This window comes from Ascaphus truei, chromosome 1, assembly GCF_040206685.1.
Source record: "Ascaphus truei isolate aAscTru1 chromosome 1, aAscTru1.hap1, whole genome shotgun sequence".
Taxonomy (NCBI): Eukaryota; Metazoa; Chordata; class Amphibia; order Anura; family Ascaphidae; genus Ascaphus; species Ascaphus truei.
Genome location: NC_134483.1, coordinates 19,604,370 through 19,625,449, shown reverse-complemented (window position 1 = coordinate 19,625,449; position 21,080 = coordinate 19,604,370). Strand labels below are relative to the sequence as shown.

Genomic DNA, 21,080 nt, shown 5'->3' with positions numbered 1-21,080 from the left:
GTGTGTGTATTCTCTCGGAATGTGGGATTTGCAGTGTGCGTGTATCCTCTTGGAATGTGGGATTTGCAGTGAGTGTGTATCCTCTTGGAATGTGGGATTTGCAGTGTGTGTATTCTCTCGGAATGTGGGATTTGCAGTGTGTGTATTCTCTCGGAATGTGGGATTTGCAGTGTGTGTATTCTCTCGGAATGTGGGATTTGCAGTGAGTGTGTATTCTCTCGGAATGTGGGATTTGCAGTGTGTGTATTCTCTCGGAATGTGGGATTTGCAGTGTGTGTGTATTCTCTCGGAATGTGGGATTTGCAGTGTGCATGTGTATCCTCTCGGAATGTGGGATTGCAGTGTGTGTATTCTCTCGGAATGTGGGATTTGTAGTGTGTGTATTCTCTCGGTATGTGGGATTTGCAGTGTGTGTGTACTCTCTCGGAATGTGGGATTTGCAGTGTGTGTATTCTCTCGGAATGTGGGATTTGCAGTGCGTGTGTATTCTCTCGGAATGTGGGATTTGCTGTGTGTGTATTCTCTCGGAATGTGGGATTTGCAGTGGGTGTATTCTCTCGGAATGTGGGATTTGCAGTGTGTGTGTATTCTCTTGGAATGTGGGATTTGCAGTGTGTGTATCCTCTTGGAATGTGGGATTTGTAGTGCGTGTGTATCCTCTCGGAATGTGGGATTTGCAGTGTGTGTATTCTCTCGGAATGTGGGATTTGCAGTGTGTGTATTCTCTCGGAATGTGGGATTTGCAGTGAGTGTGTATTCTCTCGGAATGTGGGATTTGCAGTGAGTGTGTATTCTCTCGGAATGTGGGATTTGCAGTGTGTGTATTCTCTCGGAATGTGGGATTTGCAGTGAGTGTGTATTCTCTCGGAATGTGGGATTTGCAGTGTGTGTATTCTCTCGGAATGTGGGATTTGCAGTGTGCGTGTATCCTCTTGGAATGTGGGATTTGCAGTGAGTGTGTATCCTCTTGGAATGTGGGATTTGCAGTGTGTGTATTCTCTCGGAATGTGGGATTTGCAGTGTGTGTATTCTCTTGGAATGTGGGATTTGCAGTGTGTGTATTCTCTCGGAATGTGGGATTTGCAGTGAGTGTGTATTCTCTCGGAATGTGGGATTTGCAGTGTGTGTATTCTCTCGGAATGTGGGATTTGCAGTGTGTGTGTATTCTCTCGGAATGTGGGATTTGCAGTGTGCATGTGTATCCTCTCGGAATGTGGGATTTGCAGTGTGTGTATTCTCTCGGAATGTGGGATTTGTAGTGTGTGTATTCTCTCGGTATGTGGGATTTGCAGTGTGTGTGTACTCTCTCGGAATGTGGGATTTGCAGTGTGTGTATTCTCTCAGAATGTGGGATTTGCAGTGAGTGTGTATCCTCGCGGAATGTGGGATTTGCTGTGTGTGTGTATTCTCTCGGAATGTGGGATTTGTAGTGTGTGTGTATTTTCTCGGAATGTGGGATTTGCAGTGTGTGTATTCTCTCGGAATGTGGGATTTCTGTGGGCGTGTATTCTCTCGGAATGTGGGATTTGTAGTGTGTGTATTCTCTCGGAATGTGGGATTTGCCGTGTGTGTATTCTCTCGGAATGTGGGATTTGCAGTGAGTGTGTATTCTCTCGGAATGTGGGATTTGCAGTGAGTGTGTATTCTCTCGGAATGTGGGATTTGAATGTGTGTGTATCCTCTCGGAATGGGGGATTTGTAGTGTGTGTGTATTCCCTCGGAATGTGGGATTTGCAGTGCGTGTGTATCCTCTCGGAATGTGGGATTTGTAGTGTGTGTATTCTCTCGGAATGTGGGATTTGCAGTGAGTGTGTATTCTCTCGGAATGTGGGATTTGCAGTGTGTGTGTACTCTCTCGGAATGTGGGATTTATAGTGTGTGTATTCTCTCGGAATGTGGGATTTGCAGTGTGTGTGTATTCTCTCGGAATGTGGGATTTGTAGTGTGTGTATTCTCTCGGAATGTGGGATTTGCAGTGTGTGTATTCTCTCGGAATGTGGGATTTGCAGTGCGTGTGTATTCTCTCGGAATGTGGGATTTGCATTGGGCGTGTATTCTCTCGGAATGTGGGATTTGCAGTGTGTGTATCCTCTTGGAATGTGGGATTTGTAGTGCATGTGTATCCTCTCGGAATGTGGGATTTGCAGCGTGTGTATTCTTTCGGAATGTGGGATTTGCAGTGTGTGTATTCTCTCGGAATGTGGGATTTGCAGTGAGTGTGTATTCTCTCGGAATGTGGGATTTGCAGTGTGTGTATTCTCTCGGAATGTGGGATTTGCAGTGAGTGTGTATTCTCTCGGAATGTGGGATTTGCAGTGTGTGTATTCTCTCGGAATGTGGGATTTGCAGTGTGCGTGTATCCTCTTGGAATGTGGGATTTGCAGTGAGTGTGTATCCTCTTGGAATGTGGGATTTGCAGTGTGTGTATTCTCTCGGAATGTGGGATTTGCAGTGTGTGTATACTCTCGGAATGTGGGATTTGCAGTGTGTGTATTCTCTCGGAATGTGGGATTTGCAGTGAGTGTGTATTCTCTCGTAATGTGGGATTTGCAGTGTGTGTATTCTCTCGGAATGTGGGATTTGCAGTGTGTGTGTATTCTCTCGGAATGTGGGATTTGCAGTGTGCATGTGTATCCTCTCGGAATGTGGGATTTGCAGTGTGTGTATTCTCTCGGAATGTGGGATTTGTAGTGTGTGTATTCTCTCGGTATGTGGGATTTGCAGTGTGTGTGTACTCTCTCGGAATGTGGGATTTGCAGTGTGTGTATTCTCTCGGAATGTGGGATTTGCAGTGAGTGTGTATCCTCTCGGAATGTGGGATTTGCTGTGTGTGTGTATTCTCTCGGAATGTTGGATTTGTAGTGTGTGTGTATTCTCTCGGAATGTGGGATTTGCAGTGTGTGTATTCTCTCGGAATGTGGGATTTCTGTGGGCGTGTATTCTCTCGGAATGTGGGATTTGTAGTGTGTGTATTCTCTCGGAATGTGGGATTTGCAGTGTGTGTATTCTCTCGGAATGTGGGATTTGCAGTGAGTGTGTATTCTCTCGGAATGTGGGATTTGCAGTGAGTGTGTATTCTCTCGGAATGTGGGATTTGCAGTGTGTGTGTATCCTCTCGGAATGGGGGATTTGTAGTGTGTGTGTATTCCCTCGGAATGTGGGATTTGCAGTGCGTGTGTATCCTCTCGGAATGTGGGATTTGTAGTGTGTGTATTCTCTCGGAATGTGGGATTTGCAGTGAGTGTGTATTCTCTCGGAATGTGGGATTTGCAGTGTGTGTGTACTCTCTCGGAATGTGGGATTTGTAGTGTGTGTATTCTCTCGGAATGTGGGATTTGCAGTGTGTGTGTATTCTCTCGGAATGTGGGATTTGTAGTGTGTGTATTCTCTCGGAATGTGGGATTTGCAGTGTGTGTATTCTCTCGGAATGTGGGATTTGCAGTGCGTGTGTATTCTCTCGGAATGTGGGATTTGCAGTGGGCGTGTATTCTCTCGGAATGTGGGATTTGCAGTGTGTGTATTCTCTCGGAATGTGGGATTTTTAGTGTGTGTATTCTCTCGGAATGTGGGATTTCAGTGGGCGTGTATTCTCTCGGAATGTGGGATTTGTAGTGTGTGTGTATTCTCTCGGAATATGGGATTTGTAGTGTGTGTATCCCCTCGGAATGTGGGATTTGCAGTGTGTGTATTCTCTCGGAATGTGGGATTTGCAGTGCGTGTGTTTTCTCTCGGAATGTGGGATTTGCAGTGTGTGTGTATTCTCGGAATGTGGGATTTGTAGTGTGTGTATTCTCTCGGAATGTGGGATTTTCAGTGTGTGTGTATTCTCTCGGAATGTGGGATTTGCAGTGTGTGTGTATTCTCTCGGAATGTGGGATTTCAGTGTGTGTATTCTCTCGGAATGTGGGATTTGTAGTGTGTGTATTCTCCAGGAATGTGGGATTTGCAGTGTGTGTGTATTCTCTCGGAATGTGGGATTTGCAGTGAGTGTGTATTCTCTCGGATTGTGGGATTTGTAGAGTGTGTGTATTCTCTCGGAATGTGGGATTTGCAGTGCGTGTATATTCTCTCGGAATGTGGGATTTGTAGTGTGTGTGTATTCTCTCGGAATGTAGGATTTGCAGTGCGTGTGTATTCTCTCGGAATGTGGGATTTGCAGTGAGTGTGTATTCTCTCGGAATGTGGGATTTTTAGTGTGTGTATTCTCTCGGAATGTGGGATTTGCAGTGTGTGTGTATTCTCTCGGAATGTGGGATTTGCTGTGCGTGTATATTCTCTCGGAATGTGGGATTTGTAGTGTGTGTGTATTCTCTCGGAATGTAGGATTTGCAGTGCGTGTGTATTCTCTCGGAATGTGGGATTTGCAGTGAGTGTGTATTCTCTCGGAATGTGGGATTTGTAGTGTGTGTATTCTCTCGGAATGTGGGATTTGTAGTGTGTGTATTCTCTCGGTATGTGGGATTTGCAGTGTGTGTATTCTCTCGGAATGTGGGATTTGTAGTGTGTGTGTGTATTTTCTCGGAATGTGGGATTTGCAGTGTGTGTATTCTCTCGGAACGTGGGATTTGTAGTGTGTGTATTCTCTCGGAATGTGTGATTTGTAGTGTGTGTATTCTTTCGGATTGTGGGATTTGTAGTGTGTGTATTCTCTCGGATTGTGGGATTTGTAGTGTGTGTATTCTCTCGGTATGTGGGATTTGCAGTGTGTGTGTGTATTTTCTCGGAATGTGGGATTTGCAGTGTGTGTATTCTCTCGGAATGTGGGATTTTTTAGTGTGAGTATTCTCTCGGATTGTGGGATTTGTAGTGTGTGTATTCTCTCGGATTGTGGGATTTGTAGTGTGTGTGTGTATTCTCTCGGAATGTGGGATTTGCAGTGTGTGTGTATTCTCTCGGAATGTGGGATTTGTAGTGTGTGTATTCTCTCGGAGTGTGGCATTTCAGTGGGCATGTATTCTCTCGGTATGTGGGATTTGCAGTGTGTGTATTCTCTCGGAATGTGGGATTTGCAGTGTGTGTATTCTCTCGGAATGTGGGATTTGCAGTGTGTGTATTCTCTCGGAATGTGGGATTTGCAGTGAGTATGTATTCTCTCGGAATGTAGGATTTGCAGTGAGTGTGTATTCTCTCGGAATGTGGGATTTGCAGTGAGTGTGTATTCTCTCGGAATGTGGGATTTGCAGTGTGTGTGTATTCTCTCGGAATGTGTGTTTTGTAGTGTGTGTATTCTCTCGGAATGTGGGATTTGCAGTGTGTGTATTCTCTCGGAATGTGGGATTTGCAGTGAGTGTGTATTCTCTCGGAATGTGGGATTTGCAGTGAGTATGTATTCTCTCGGAATGTAGGATTTGCAGTGAGTGTGTATTCTCTCGGAATGTGGGATTTGCAGTGAGTGTGTATTCTCTCGGAATGTGGGATTTGCAGTGTGTGTGTATTCTCTCGGAATGTGGGATTTGTAGTGTGTGTATTCTCTCGGAATGTGGGATTTCAGTGGGCGTGTATTCTCTTGGAATGTGGGATTTGTGGTGTGAGTGTATTCTCTCGCAATGTAGGATTTGTGGTACGTGTGTATTCTCTCGGAATGGGGGATTTCAGTGTGTGTGTATTCTCTCGGAATGTGGGATTTGCTGTGTGTGTATTCTCTCGGAATGTGGGATTTGCAGTGCGTGTATATTCTCTCGGAATGTGGGATTTGTAGTGTGTGTGTATTCTCTCGGAATGTAGGATTTGCAGTGCGTGTGTATTCTCTCGGAATGTGGGATTTGCAGTGAGTGTGTATTCTCTCGGAATGTGGGATTTTTAGTGTGTGTATTCTCTCGGAATGTGGGATTTGCAGTGTGTGTGTATTCTCTCGGAATGTAGGATTTGCTGTGCGTGTATATTCTCTCGGAATGTGGGATTTGTAGTGTGTGTGTATTCTCTCGGAATGTAGGATTTGCAGTGCGTGTGTATTCTCTCGGAATGTGGGATTTGCAGTGAGTGTGTATTCTCTCGGAATGTGGGATTTGTAGTGTGTGTATTCTCTCGGAATGTGGGATTTGTAGTGTGTGTATTCTCTCGGTATGTGGGATTTGCAGTGTGTGTATTCTCTCGGAATGTGGGATTTGTAGTGTGTGTGTGTATTTTCTCGGAATGTGGGATTTGCAGTGTGTGTATTCTCTCGGAACGTGGGATTTGTAGTGTGTGTATTCTCTCGGAATGTGTGATTTGTAGTGTGTGTATTCTTTCGGATTGTGGGATTTGTAGTGTGTGTATTCTCTCGGATTGTGGGATTTGTAGTGTGTGTATTCTCTCGGTATGTGGGATTTGCAGTGTGTGTGTGTATTTTCTCGGAATGTGGGATTTGCAGTGTGTGTATTCTCTCGGAATGTGGGATTTTTTAGTGTGAGTATTCTCTCGGATTGTGGGATTTGTAGTGTGTGTATTCTCTCGGATTGTGGGATTTGTAGTGTGTGTGTGTATTCTCTCGGAATGTGGGATTTGCAGTGTGTGTGTATTCTCTCGGAATGTGGGATTTGTAGTGTGTGTATTCTCTCGGAGTGTGGCATTTCAGTGGGCATGTATTCTCTCGGTATGTGGGATTTGCAGTGTGTGTATTCTCTCGGAATGTGGGATTTGCAGTGTGTGTATTCTCTCGGAATGTGGGATTTGCAGTGTGTGTATTCTCTCGGAATGTGGGATTTGCAGTGAGTATGTATTCTCTCGGAATGTAGGATTTGCAGTGAGTGTGTATTCTCTCGGAATGTGGGATTTGCAGTGAGTGTGTATTCTCTCGGAATGTGGGATTTGCAGTGTGTGTGTATTCTCTCGGAATGTGTGTTTTGTAGTGTGTGTATTCTTTTGGAATGTGGGATTTGCAGTGTGTGTATTCTCTCGGAATGTGGGATTTGCAGTGAGTGTGTATTCTCTCGGAATGTGGGATTTGCAGTGAGTATGTATTCTCTCGGAATGTAGGATTTGCAGTGAGTGTGTATTCTCTCGGAATGTGGGATTTGCAGTGAGTGTGTATTCTCTCGGAATGTGGGATTTGCAGTGTGTGTGTATTCTCTCGGAATGTGGGATTTGTAGTGTGTGTATTCTCTCGGAATGTGGGATTTCAGTGGGCGTGTATTCTCTTGGAATGTGGGATTTGTGGTGTGAGTGTATTCTCTCGCAATGTAGGATTTGTGGTACGTGTGTATTCTCTCGGAATGGGGGATTTCAGTGTGTGTGTATTCTCTCGGAATGTGGGATTTGCTGTGTGTGTATTCTCTCGGAATGTGGGATTTGCAGTGCGTGTATATTCTCTCGGAATGTGGGATTTGTAGTGTGTGTGTATTCTCTCGGAATGTAGGATTTGCAGTGCGTGTGTATTCTCTCGGAATGTGGGATTTGCAGTGAGTGTGTATTCTCTCGGAATGTGGGATTTTTAGTGTGTGTATTCTCTCGGAATGTGGGATTTGCAGTGTGTGTGTATTCTCTCGGAATGTAGGATTTGCTGTGCGTGTATATTCTCTCGGAATGTGGGATTTGTAGTGTGTGTGTATTCTCTCGGAATGTAGGATTTGCAGTGCGTGTGTATTCTCTCGGAATGTGGGATTTGCAGTGAGTGTGTATTCTCTCGGAATGTGGGATTTGTAGTGTGTGTATTCTCTCGGAATGTGGGATTTGCAGTGAGTGTGTATTCTCTCGGTATGTGGGATTTGCAGTGTGTGTATTCTCTCGGAATGTGGGATTTGTAGTGTGTGTGTGTATTTTCTCGGAATGTGGGATTTGCAGTGTGTGTATTCTCTCGGAACGTGGGATTTGTAGTGTGTGTATTCTCTCGGAATGTGTGATTTGTAGTGTGTGTATTCTTTCGGATTGTGGGATTTGTAGTGTGTGCATTCTCTCGGATTGTGGGATTTGTAGTGTGTGTATTCTCTCGGTATGTGGGATTTGCAGTGTGTGTGTATTTTCTCGGAATGTGGGATTTGCAGTGTGTGTATTCTCTCGGAATGTGGGATTTGTAGTGTGAGTATTCTCTCGGATTGTGGGATTTGTAGTGTGTGTATTCTCTCGGATTGTGGGATTTGTAGTGTGTGTGTGTATTCTCTCGGAATGTGGGATTTGCAGTGTGTGTGTATTCTCTCGGAATGTGGGATTTGTAGTGTGTGTATTCTCTCGGAGTGTGGAATTTCAGTGGGCATGTATTCTCTCGGTATGTGGGATTTGCAGTGTGTGTATTCTCTCGGAATGTGGGATTTGCAGTGTGTGTATTCTCTCGGAATGTGGGATTTGCAGTGTATGTATTCTCTCGGAATGTGGGATTTGCAGTGAGTATGTATTCTCTCGGAATGTAGGATTTGCAGTGAGTGTGTATTCTCTCGGAATGTGGGATTTGCAGTGAGTGTGTATTCTCTCGGAATGTGGGATTTGCAGTGTGTGTGTATTCTCTCGGAATGTGTGTTTTGTAGTGTGTGTATTCTCTCGGAATGTGGGATTTGCAGTGTGTGTATTCTCTCGGAATGTGGGATTTGCAGTGAGTGTGTATTCTCTCGGAATGTGGGATTTGCAGTGAGTATGTATTCTCTCGGAATGTAGGATTTGCAGTGAGTGTGTATTCTCTCGGAATGTGGGATTTGCAGTGAGTGTGTATTCTCTCGGAATGTGGGATTTGCAGTGTGTGTGTATTCTCTCGGAATGTGGGATTTGTAGTGTGTGTATTCTCTCGGAATGTGGGATTTCAGTGGGCGTGTATTCTCTTGGAATGTGGGATTTGTGGTGTGAGTGTATTCTCTCGCAATGTAGGATTTGTGGTACGTGTGTATTCTCTCGGAATGGGGGATTTCAGTGTGTGTGTATTCTCTCGGAATGTGGGATTTGCTGTGTGTGTATTCTCTCGGAATGTGGGATTTGCAGTGTGTGTGTATTCTCTCGGAATGTGGGATTTGCTGTGTGTGTGTATTCTCTCGGAATGTGGGATTTGCAGTGTGTGTGTATTCTCTCAGAATGTGGGATTTGCAGTGTGTGTATTCTCTCGGAATGTGGGATTTGCAGTGAGTGTGTATTCTCTCGGTATATGGGATTTGCAGTGTGTGTGTACTCTCTCGGAATGTGGGATTTCAGTTTGTGTATTCTCTCGCAATGTGGGATTTGCAGTGTGTGTGTATTCTCTCGGAATGTGGGATTTCTGTGGGCGTGTATTCTCTCGGAATGTGGGATTTGTAGTGTGTGTATTCTCTCGGAATGTGGGATTTGCAGTGTGTGTATTCTCTCGGAATGTGGGATTTCAGTGTGTGTATTCTCTCGGAATGTGGGATTTTCAGTGTTTGTGTATTCTCTCGGAATGTGGGATTTCAGTGTGTGTATTCTCTCGGATTGTGGGATTTGCAGTGTGTGTATTGTCTCGGAATGTGGGATTTCAGTGTGTGTATTCTCTCGGAATGTGGGATTTGCAGTGTGTGTATTCTCTCGGAATGTGGGATTTCAGTGTGTGTGTATTCTCTCGGAATGTGGGATTTCAGTGTGTGTGTATTCTCTCGGAATGTAGGATTTCAGTGTGTGTGTATTCTCTCAGAATGTGGGATTTGCAGTGTGTGTATTCTCTCGGAATGTGGGATTTGCAGTGAGTGTGTATTCTCTCGGTATATGGGATTTGCAGTGTGTGTGTACTCTCTCGGAATGTGGGATTTCAGTTTGTGTATTCTCTCGCAATGTGGGATTTGCAGTGTGTGTGTATTCTCTCGGAATGTGGGATTTCTGTGGGCGTGTATTCTCTCGGAATGTGGGATTTGTAGTGTGTGTATTCTCTCGGAATGTGGGATTTGCAGTGTGTGTATTCTCTCGGAATGTGGGATTTCAGTGTGTGTATTCTCTCGGAATGTGGGATTTTCAGTGTTTGTGTATTCTCTCGGAATGTGGGATTTCAGTGTGTGTATTCTCTCGGATTGTGGGATTTGCAGTGTGTGTATTGTCTCGGAATGTGGGATTTCAGTGTGTGTATTCTCTCGGAATGTGGGATTTGCAGTGTGTGTATTCTCTCGGAATGTGGGATTTCAGTGTGTGTGTATTCTCTCGGAATGTGGGATTTCAGTGTGTGTGTATTCTCTCGGAATGTAGGATTTCAGTGTGTGTGTATTCTCTCGGAATGTGGGATTTGCAGTGTGTGTGTATTCTCTCGGAATGTGGGATTTCAGTGGGCGTGTGGGAGATTTTACAAGCGGAAAATCTTATACAATACGGCCAGATCAGACATTTGTTTTCCACACTTTATTGCCTCGTAAAAATCCCGCGATTTAACATGTACAACCCTGCAGCTACTAGAATAGGCCCTATGGTCTTAAAGAGCAGCGGCAGCATTGAATAATCTATCAACTTTATATTATATTCACATGCTTGATGTACTCCACTTTGAGTTTTGCCGGGGCCATTATTTTCACTTGTATTTCTTGACAGTGTAAAGTAATGAATACACTTTGGCATTTGTAGTCCTGGCTACCAATTATATGTTAACTTTCCACCGTGCTGGAGAATTGTGGGGTAGCTGTTTGTGTGCGGTTTCTATTAGTCTGATGTAAAGCAAGACATATTGCAGTTGTGTAAGTACAATGCAGCAGGGGTCCTCAACACCCCGCAACAGGTCAGGTTTTAAAGATATCCCTGCTTCAGCACAGGTGGCTCGGTCAAAGGCTGTGCTGAAGCAGGCTCTTTGACCCACTGATTGAGCCACCTGAGCGGAAGCAGGGATATCTTGAAAACCTGAGCTGTTGGGTTGACTTGAGAGCCATTGCAATGCAGAGTTCCTTCTGCTAAGTGTGTGCTGCTCTTTCTTTAAGTAAATACTCTACAGACAGCATCGAAAGGCTCCGGTATCTGTTTGGGGAAATAGTATGGCAGGGTTAAATGAAGCTGTTTATAATAGGATTATGAATCTTTATAAAGGGAAAGAAGGGACTCTTGTATTTATTGATCCATTACCACTCTGTAACTTCTCTGCTGAGAGCTTCTCTGCCCATTTAGGAGTAGGTTCATTTGCTTATACATATGTTGCAGTTATTTTGGGGGTTAAATTTGAGCTTATTGGGGTCCTGTATCATTTGCTTATACACCCGAAACAAATCACCCGGTACTCTGTGTGGTGAGACAAATGATACCAGAAAACTATGCAAATTAATAATCTGTACTGTTTTTATAGGTGCATAGTTTTCCATGTCCACACCGGCCCCCTTTCCATGTCCACACCGGCCCCCTTTCCATGTCCACACCGGGCCCTCTCTCAATGTCCACACTGGCCCTCTCTCCATGTTCACACCGGCCCCCTTTCCATGTCCACACCGGCCCCCTCTCCATGTCCACACCAGCCCTCTCTCCATGTCCACACTGGCCCCCTCTCCATGTCCACACCAGCCCTCTCTCCATGTCCACACTGGCCCCCTCTCCATGTCCACACCAGCCCTCTCTCCATGTCCACACCGGCCCCCTTTCCATGTCCACACCGGCCCCCTCTCCATGTCCACACCGGCCCTCTCTCCATGTCCACACCGGCCCCCTTTCCATGTCCACACCGGCCCCCTCTCCATGTTCACACCGGCCCTCTCTCCATGTCCACACCAGCCCTCTCTCCATGTCCACACCAGCCCTCTCTCCATGTCCACACTGGCCCCCTCTCCATGTCCACACCAGCCCTCTCTCCATGTCCACACCGGCCCCCTTTCCATGTCCACACCGGCCCCCTCTCCATGTCCACACCGGCCCTCTCTCCATGTCCACACCGGCCCTCTCTCCATGTCCACACCGGCCCTCTCTCCATGTCCACACCGGCCCTCTCTCCATGTCCACACCGGCCTTCTCTCCATGTTCACACCGGCCCCCTTTCCATGTCCACACCGGCCCCCTCTCCATGTCCACATCGGGCCCTCTCTCAATGTCCACACTGGCCCCCTCTCCATGTCCACACCGGCCCTCTCTCCATGTCCACACCGGCCCTCTCTCCATGTCCACACCGGCCCTCTATCCATGTCCACACTGGCCCTCTCTCCATGTTCACACCAGCCCCCTTTCCATGTCCACACCGGGCCCTCTCTCAATGTCCACACTGACCCTCTCTCCATGTCCACACCAGCCCTCTCTCCATGTCCACACCGGCCCTCTCTCCATGTCCACAATGGCCCCCTCTCCATGTCCACACCGGCCCTCTCTCCATGTCCACACTGGCCCTTTCTCCATGTCCACACCAGCCCTCTCTCCATGTCCACACCAGCCCTCTCTCCATGTCCACACCGGCCCCCTCTCCATGTCCACACCGGGCCCTCTCTCCATGTCCACACCGGGCCCTCTCTCCATGTCCACACCGGCCCTCTCTCCATGTCCACACCGGCCCTCTCTCCATGTCCACATGGGCCCTCTCTCCATGTTCACACCGGCCCCCTTTCCATGTCCACACCGGCCCCCTCTCCATGTCCACACCGGGCCCTCTCTCAATGTCCACACTGGCCCCCTCTCCATGTCCACACCGGCCCTCTCTCCATGTCGACACCGGCCCTCTCTCCATGTCCACACTGGCCCTCTATCCATGTCCACACTGGCCCTCTCTCCATGTTCACACCAGCCCCCTTTCCATGTCCACACCGGGCCCTCTCTCAATGTCCACACTGACCCTCTCTCCATGTCCACACCAGCCCTCTCTCCATGTCCACACCGGCCCTCTCTCCATGTCCACAATGGCCCCCTCTCCATGTCCACACCGGCCCTCTCTCCATGTCCACACTGGCCCTTTCTCCATGTCCACACCAGCCCTCTCTCCATGTCCACACCAGCCCTCTCTCCATGTCCACACCGGCCCCCTCTCCATGTCCACACCGGGCCCTCTCTCCATGTCCACACCGGGCCCTCTCTCCATGTCCACACCGGCCCTCTCTCCATGTCCACACCGGCCCTCTCTCCATGTCCACATGGGCCCTCTCTCCATGTTCACACCGGCCCCCTTTCCATGTCCACACCGGCCCCCTCTCCATGTCCACACCGGGCCCTCTCTCAATGTCCACACTGGCCCCCTCTCCATGTCCACACCGGCCCTCTCTCCATGTCGACACCGGCCCTCTCTCCATGTCCACACTGGCCAGACCAGCTGCCTCCAGATTCAGGACATTTTGTTGTCCCAATCAACTTGAGTAGTAACATTCCCTACAAATTCAGCACAGCTCCAGAGAAAGATATAAAAATAGGTTGATCTTATACCATTGGAACTCGACATTCAACGCAGCTAGATGGTGAACTTTAAGGCGTATTGTATTTAAAAAAAAGACAAAACAGACAAAAAAAGCCTTTAGATTACGAAAACAAACATCAAAGGAATGTGTGCTTTTGTGGGTCACCTTTTGGTGTTCCCTTCATTATTTTGTTTTGTTTTTTGATTGAATGAGGATAAGATTATTTGTCTTTTACTATTATCCTATATATTAAGTGGAAAATGTTCCTTAAAGATGCCATTGGGATGTTTAATAACTAGAAGAACCTGCAGGTCATAGCATTTTGTTTCAACTGTCTTGACCAGGCTTCCATGGGTCTACAGATGTAGGCACCTTAGATTTCCCCATGACCGGTAAATGTTGGGGTAACCTGACCTTGGCAGTCCCAGGCCAGAGTGTGGGCACACAGTAAGCTATTGTACTATAGAGCTGCTGTGGCTGCCCATTGCTCTCATCTTACGTGGTCAAGGGCCTTTTTTTCTTGGGGTTCCAGTGAAGGTTAGTTGGGCTACATCAAAATGCTCTAAGGCAAAAGATGTCCAAATCTGGGTTAAAACGTATGCACCAGTCATACCAAAGAAGTAAATCCAATTGAAAGTAATAGGCTTTTTTTTTTTCTTTGATGCAGCTCCGTAATTGTTGGCCCCAGAATTACCCCACTTGTGTCTTAATTTATAGACCCTCATTGCTTAGCTCTAGTATGTTACCTGGTCCTATATTTTTCTAAATCCGGGTAACGGGTACCTGGGCAAAATGAATCATTTTACCCGGATGGGTACCCAGTTACCCGGAAGGCACTTACTTGCAGGGTGAGGAAGACCGCTACGGAGGGTGAAGATGGACTTCGTGACATATGGGAGCAGCAGCGGACGTCCTGGTGGCGGTGGCAGCAGCCGAAAACCTTGGCAGCCGAAGTCCTTGTTGAGCCGACGGAAGCAGCAGGAACAGAGCAAACTGCTGATGCCTGTGGGAGCCGGGGAACCATGTGACCGGAGTAGGGGCGTTCCTATTGGACAGCTAGGGAGTAGCTGTCTGCCACCGCCACCAGAACATCTGCTGCTGCTCCCAGATGTCGCCGTGGTCTTCCTCACCTTCCTTCGTCGGCTGCAGGTAAGTGTTGAACTAGTTTCAGCTGCACTGAAATTACTCGGCGCCGGTCCCAGCCCCCTGCTGCCGGGTAGCTGAAAAACCACCGGGTAATCCGAGTACTCGCCACCGGGTAATCCGAGTACTCGGCACATCACTCCCATACTCAAGTTGCACCAAAAGTAATTGTTCTATGACTGTGTGTTTCTTTAGGAAGCCTATTATCACAAGGGTCACCAACAGGTTTTTGGCTGTAACATAGTTTTGTTGTTTGTCAGGATAATTTTTCGAAGCAGCCACAGAGCCCACGGGGTAGTATTACAGTACTACGTGAGTGCAGGTGTCACCATTGTGTATGCAATCAAAGCAGAAAACACTAAAGAGCACCTGGCTGCAAAACGATGGAGTCTTTTCTGAGAGGCACCTGTTGACAGCCAAGAATTGTTTAATATTGCAAGCTTAACTCTTTCAGTGCTGATTGGTTTAAAGTGACTTGCCATTTTTAGAAGATGATATATGAGGTCCCCATCATCATTCCAGTACTTTGTGATACCTGAATGCAAAACCATAATGTCCAGATAAGGTCATGTATTGAATGTTATCTGGATTTTGTACTTTTTGGGGAGGAAATGCAAGGGGTCTTATGTTTAATGAAATAACCGAGACATACTGTATGTCAGCTTGTCCCAACTGCCACAAAAGGCAAGCGCTGTATTGTATAAATATAATTTGCTGACAAATCCCAAAAATGTAATTCCCCAGATGAATGTGTAACTAAATAAGCACGGATATCTTAATATTGATATGTGTCCATCTTTTTTATAGCTTTGCCAGTATGATCTGTGCTGTGTGTGACATTGTAGGAAATATCCCCAGAATTCCCCCTTTTCTCAATCATGATGCAACTAAAATCCTTATTCACTCACTCATCTTGTCCTGCCTTAACAACTGCACCCTTCTCCTAGTTGGCATTCCCCTTTGTCCACCTCTCCCAACTTCAATCCATCCAAACTGCTGCTGCCAGACTCATCTGCCTCACTCACCGCTCCACTTCTCCTGCTCCACTGCGCAAATCCCTGCACCAGATCCCATAGCCTCTAGAATAATATGAAAATCCTTAGCTCTGGATTACAAAGCTCTCAATGACATTACCCCCCTTACATCTCAGCCCTGATCCCCCCAATTATCCCTAAACACGTTCTGCCCACGACATCCCACTGACTTCCTCCTGCCTTATTACCTCCTCTCACTCCCGCCTGCAACTTTTCCTGTTCTGCCCCCTCTCTCTGAAATTCACTACCATGTGCCATCAGACTCTCCCTCAAGTCTCTCTCACCTTTTCAAGGAAGCCTGTGCGTCATACCACTAACATCCAACTCCCCTCTCTCTCCAACCACATTGAGACCAGCTGTGCGGATGGATCAATTTCCACACTACCTTATGTAACACCCTCAGTATGTAACAACACCCTCAACCCCTACTGGGGTCAGCTGTCAGGCTGGACCATACTCTATCCTCAGATACACTACATCCCCATCAATGAGCATCCACTTTACCTTTTTATTTCAATATTGTCCCTCGTTCCCTCTAGAATGTGAGCTCTCGAGAGCAGGGCTCTCATTACCTCTTTGTATCTGCTTGTGCATGTTTGTTCTTATTTGTATGCACCTGTTTATGTAATGATCACATCTCTGTACCACCATTGTACCATGCTGTGGAATATATTGACGAGTTGCAAATAAATGATGATGATAATAATAACTTGGAATGATAACATCAAGCTTCAACTTTGGTACCAGGAGCACAAGAAGACAATGTGATTGTCCAAGGCCATCTGGAGATTAGCCACAGTCACAAGGTTTTCAAGCCAGTAACTTCAAATGTCACCTGACAGCATTAGGTACAACAGCATAACAACTCACATGTGTCCTGTGATCTATAGAGTGCTATCTAAGCTTCACCTGCTGCTACACTGGGAAGGAATGTCTGAGAAAACTAAGGAGCAGCTTTATTTTAGTTTTGTTTCCAGATTGTACATTCACTATAAGTTGTGATATCTTCTATGGACAACAAGGAGAGTTATTCATGGATCATACACAGTACTTTGAGGTATTGAACCCTCAAAAGTCTCTTGGTCATGTGTACATGTTTTATTGGCAGGTGCCAGTACAGTTATTTGGGTCTCTGTTCTCCAAAGTGTAAAGGGTTGTTAATTGTTAACACAATTCCAAACCTTTATTCTTTATGGAACAGAGGGGGATCATTTTGAGAGGGTGATCCTAAAAAAAAAAAAGGTATCAGTAATTCAGTCCAGTCTACTTTGTCAGGACATCAATATCAACCTCCTGCAATCAGGGATGAGTTCATGTAATAAACCGGGAATGTTGTTATGAGATGTACAGTAGATCTTAATCTATAGGTCTTTTGTTGTATACATTTGCCACACCCAGTAGCACTCTTTTTGACATAAATATATATTCATGATGTGGGGGGTGTAGGAGTTTGAGCTAGCCGGGAATGGGTGTTAATCCTTTTCTGACTGGTAACAGTTGTATGGAGGTAGGTGGCACCTCCCCCAGAGCTCACTCCTTCTCACCTTTTTAATTTGAGAGGTCTTTTCACTTTGCTGCAAGAACAGGATCTACAGTACTATGGTTCTATCCCCTCATACAGAGGTAAAGAGAAGGGTTCACAGTGTAGTGTAAGACCTGCATTAATTTGGTTATACCTTGACGTTTGGTATGCAGGCTTACGACGCTTTAGCCAAAGGTTTTAACTAAATAACCAAGTAATTATTATTATTATTATTTAAGTTTTTAAACTTTATATTTATTACCATATATGTTTTGTCAATTGGATGTAGCATTGGGCACCCCTGTCTTTAGATCTTAATAACAGTTTACATGGTTCAGTGACCTCCACTCACTTCTATCATTCAGCCATGTTAGCCTCCTGATTCCCTAACAATTTATCATCTATAGTACCCATTTAATGGAGAAGAATTGTGAGTTACTCTGGTAAGGGACCTTTAAGCAGCCACCACCAGTAGCCATTTGTTTTATTTGATGCACTGGGGCCATAGTTCTCCGGGACAGATTTAGATACAGTGGTTTGTCTTTTAATAGTGGATAAATGCTTTATGAGTTAGGACTTGCACAGATGTAGCCAGCCTTACCATACGCGTGGCCGTGGGGGAAACGCCGGAAAGCCCGAGGTGCTGGGGGAGGTGGCGGCCACGATGGAGCTTCGGGGTGTATTCTTTTCAATGGGACCTCCCACACCGTTAATCCTCCTGGGGCCGCATTCAGCGCGGTCACGGGGACACATGCGTTCGTGGCTACGTCCAACGGTAAGTCTGCCTACATCTGTAGCACCACTTCTGTGAGACATCATTTACATTGCTATAAAAATGAGCAGATTGTTTTGTCCTGAAAACCAAGCCTATCATCATTCTCACATGGATTTCTCATTCAGTGAATAACACCGGGTGTCCAAACTCACGGCAATATATACCTAAACAAGGTGTGGATGGGAGAGAGTTAGCTGAGCACATAATGGTGCATATATATATATATTTTTATATATATATATATATATATATATATTTACACACACACCACAGATATACAGTATATCATAAATATATGTATGCTGCTATTCGGCCTACCTCACCATATGCCATTAAACCTTTCACCTCACCTACAAGAGGGAGTAGAGCTAGAACTATATTAAAGTTAATGCTTGGTAGGGAGCTGACACTGTAACTATTCTTCTAATATTTTCACTTTAGATGGCCCCATGCTTGGTCTATAGCAAAACACTTCAGTAGGACATTGGAATGCAAAACCAAAGGAGATAAAGATGGGTCCGAGCTGGGAAGAGGATGATTCAAGGTCAAGAAGGGGACTATATTTTGGTTGGGCCTGATAATGAGGAGACAGAACACAATTGCAGACCAATTATTTTGGAACAGGAGAAATCTAGTTTGTTAGATGGTAACAAAAATAAATTCTAGCGAACCATTGAAAATAGTCATATTGATTAGGTGGTGTGGCCTATGTGCATGACTAAAATGATGTAAATCACATGATAATGAATAGTGTATTAGTCTGGTTGTTTTCGTACACTCTTTGTTGCCGTTTTTGCATCCTGCTGTTATCTCTGTACGTTTTGGTAGCATAGAATAAAGTTCTAAACTGAGATCCCACTTGGATTTTTTTTTATTATTGAGCTTCTAATAACATGCGTTTGGACTGACTCCTTCTGTAAACCCCTAGTTGATTGAGTGTGTTGGCATCCAGATTGGCAATTGATTGATTATTGCTAATAGTCCAGAGCATTCATCTCTGACAAAATGTACCTTAGTAATAATTACCGTATTTCCTCGATTCCAAGACGCCATCCATTGTACGACTCACCATTGATTTAATAACAATTTTCGGGGGGAAAAGAAACACTACATTAAATGTACAGACATTTTTTTTTAACTCTCAATACTGATTAATAGTGAAGACTTTTTGATGACATTTTTAGTGACAATTAGGGATGCCTTCTATGCACGTGCGCAGGCAAAGACAAGGCATCATAGGACAACAGCAACCTCCTGCTCAGCACTACGGGTGCTGCGCTAGGGTCGGCAGCATCGCATTCTAGGAACGTCATTCCACAATGTAGGAGAACACGTGATCCTCAGTTGACCCGCATTAGTGACCATATTGGTACAGGAACCATGCCCGTGTTTTCAATGATATCGATTGTAAGACGCATCCCGATTTCAGAAACGGTAAAATGTGACGGAAAAAATGCGCGTCTTAGAAATGAGGAAATACGGTGGTTGGGTTAATTTATTGATGATATCGTTATTACTGAAGGCTTAAATTCCTGGCCTTTTTGTGTCCCCTGAGAACTCAGCTTGTACTAGGGTTTGCATAGTCATTGTAAAGAGCAATATCTAACACAATGTTGCAATATTTCAGTTAAAAGCGTTTTCATGTGTCACAGAAAAGACGTACAGATGTAGCAGGTCTCACTGTCTCCAGAGAGGCGGCTGAAAAAAGCAAAAGCCGCGGCTCCGGAGACAGTGTCTGCCGCGACATCACTGCGGGAGGTCTGTGCTTCCGGATCGGAACCGAACACAGCGACGATCCTCTGGCGCCCGGGGCAGCCGCGTTCTCGTGGTGCCGGTCACAGGCCGCTACATCTGTAACTAGGAAATGGCAGTGAAGACGTAACTGAATCCTCCCTGAGATAGCATATATGACGGCAAAGGCCCAATAAGGGGTCTGATCTTGTACTGACTGTTATTGAAGTTAAGGGCAGTTAACGTGGGAGTTCGAGCTGCATGACCTCTTATCAGAGCGCAGAGAATCCCCCTGAATATCCATGACTCCCTTTCCCTACCATTATAGGTGGTGTTCTAGGTAAATTATATAGCACCAACCACACCGAAAACAAACAGCACCCAGATAAGAACCCCAGACTGCTTATTGGGGTCCTCTTTGTTTCCTATGCGGCTGTTGCTATATAATTCATATACGAGTGAGAGAGTTAAGTCAAACAAAGTCATCAGGGCCATGTCTGCAGTGGACAATAAACATGATTCACACCATGGCTTAACGCAAAACCCTGCATTATTATATATATATATATATATATATATATATATATATATATATATATATATATATATATATATATATTGCATTGCCTTGCCTTTGTATCAGGAGATTTTAACAAATACATGTTTTTGGCACAGCCCCATTTCTACAAAACACTAGGAATAACTTGTTCCAGCGGCAGAACCCATTTCAGCACTGACGGGGCTTCATACAAATTCATTACATTAGGAGAAATGGTTTGTGCAGACAACACGGGCTTCCTTGTCGTGATCGGTTAAGTTAGCTCCTATTTTAATACATTCTGATTACACTAGTCCTAATAACTGCTCGTTATTATTATTATATATGCTCATACTGAGAGTGTAACCTCTTCGGGACAGGAACCCCTTTTCCTAATGTTTACTTGTATGTCTGTAGCGCTTCTTCCCATTGTGTCTCATATTATTTTGTGATGTGTGTTACTGCTGTGAAGGGCTGTGTACATGGCTGCTGCTATACAAATAAAGATATACGTACATCTAGGGCCAGATCCAGGGAGCTGGCGTTACCCTGCTGTGCGTTAACATCCCATTATGTATTCATGTGTACAGTATGTTCAAAGCCCAATAGTGTAACATTAAATCATGTTTTCCCCTGTTAGTTATAGTGGGCGTTAGGGACAATTATATTGAAAAGAGGCCTTTACCCTAACAGCGCATATCCATAAAGCTTTGTTAAGGTTAACGCGGGACTTCAAGGTACTTTAGGTCAGAGATAGCTAAACTTTCTGTTACTCTCCCCCCCTCCCCCTCCCCCCTCTACAACAAAAAGCCTTTTGTCAGGGTCAGGATGGGAGTGAGACATACTTACTGTCATGTTCTTGGAAGCTGACGCAATATAGTAGTGCCACAATATTGTGATGACAAGCCTATGCTAATAAGATCAATAAAGGCCATTGTTTTAGCATACAGTATATTTAGCTTTGAGTATAGACGTTAACCTCAGGAAAAATAATGTCAGCTGATTTAAGAAAGATTTGCATATCTAGCCCATAGTATTTAGATATTGAGATACAATGGTACTATGATAAGAGAAGGTGTATAGTGTTATAGTATGATGCTTAATACTGTTTCTTGTGAAACATTCAAGTTGCAGTATTATAATCAACATGTTGCATAGCTTTTCTTAC

General features: G+C 45.3%; 1 protein-coding gene across 15 annotated transcripts in view; it reads left to right on the top strand.

Annotated features, from left to right (window-relative positions):
- CELF4 (CUGBP Elav-like family member 4) overlaps window positions 1–21,080 on the top strand; it is a 1,026,742-nt gene that overhangs the window by 982,061 nt on the left and 23,601 nt on the right. The window lies entirely within an intron of this gene.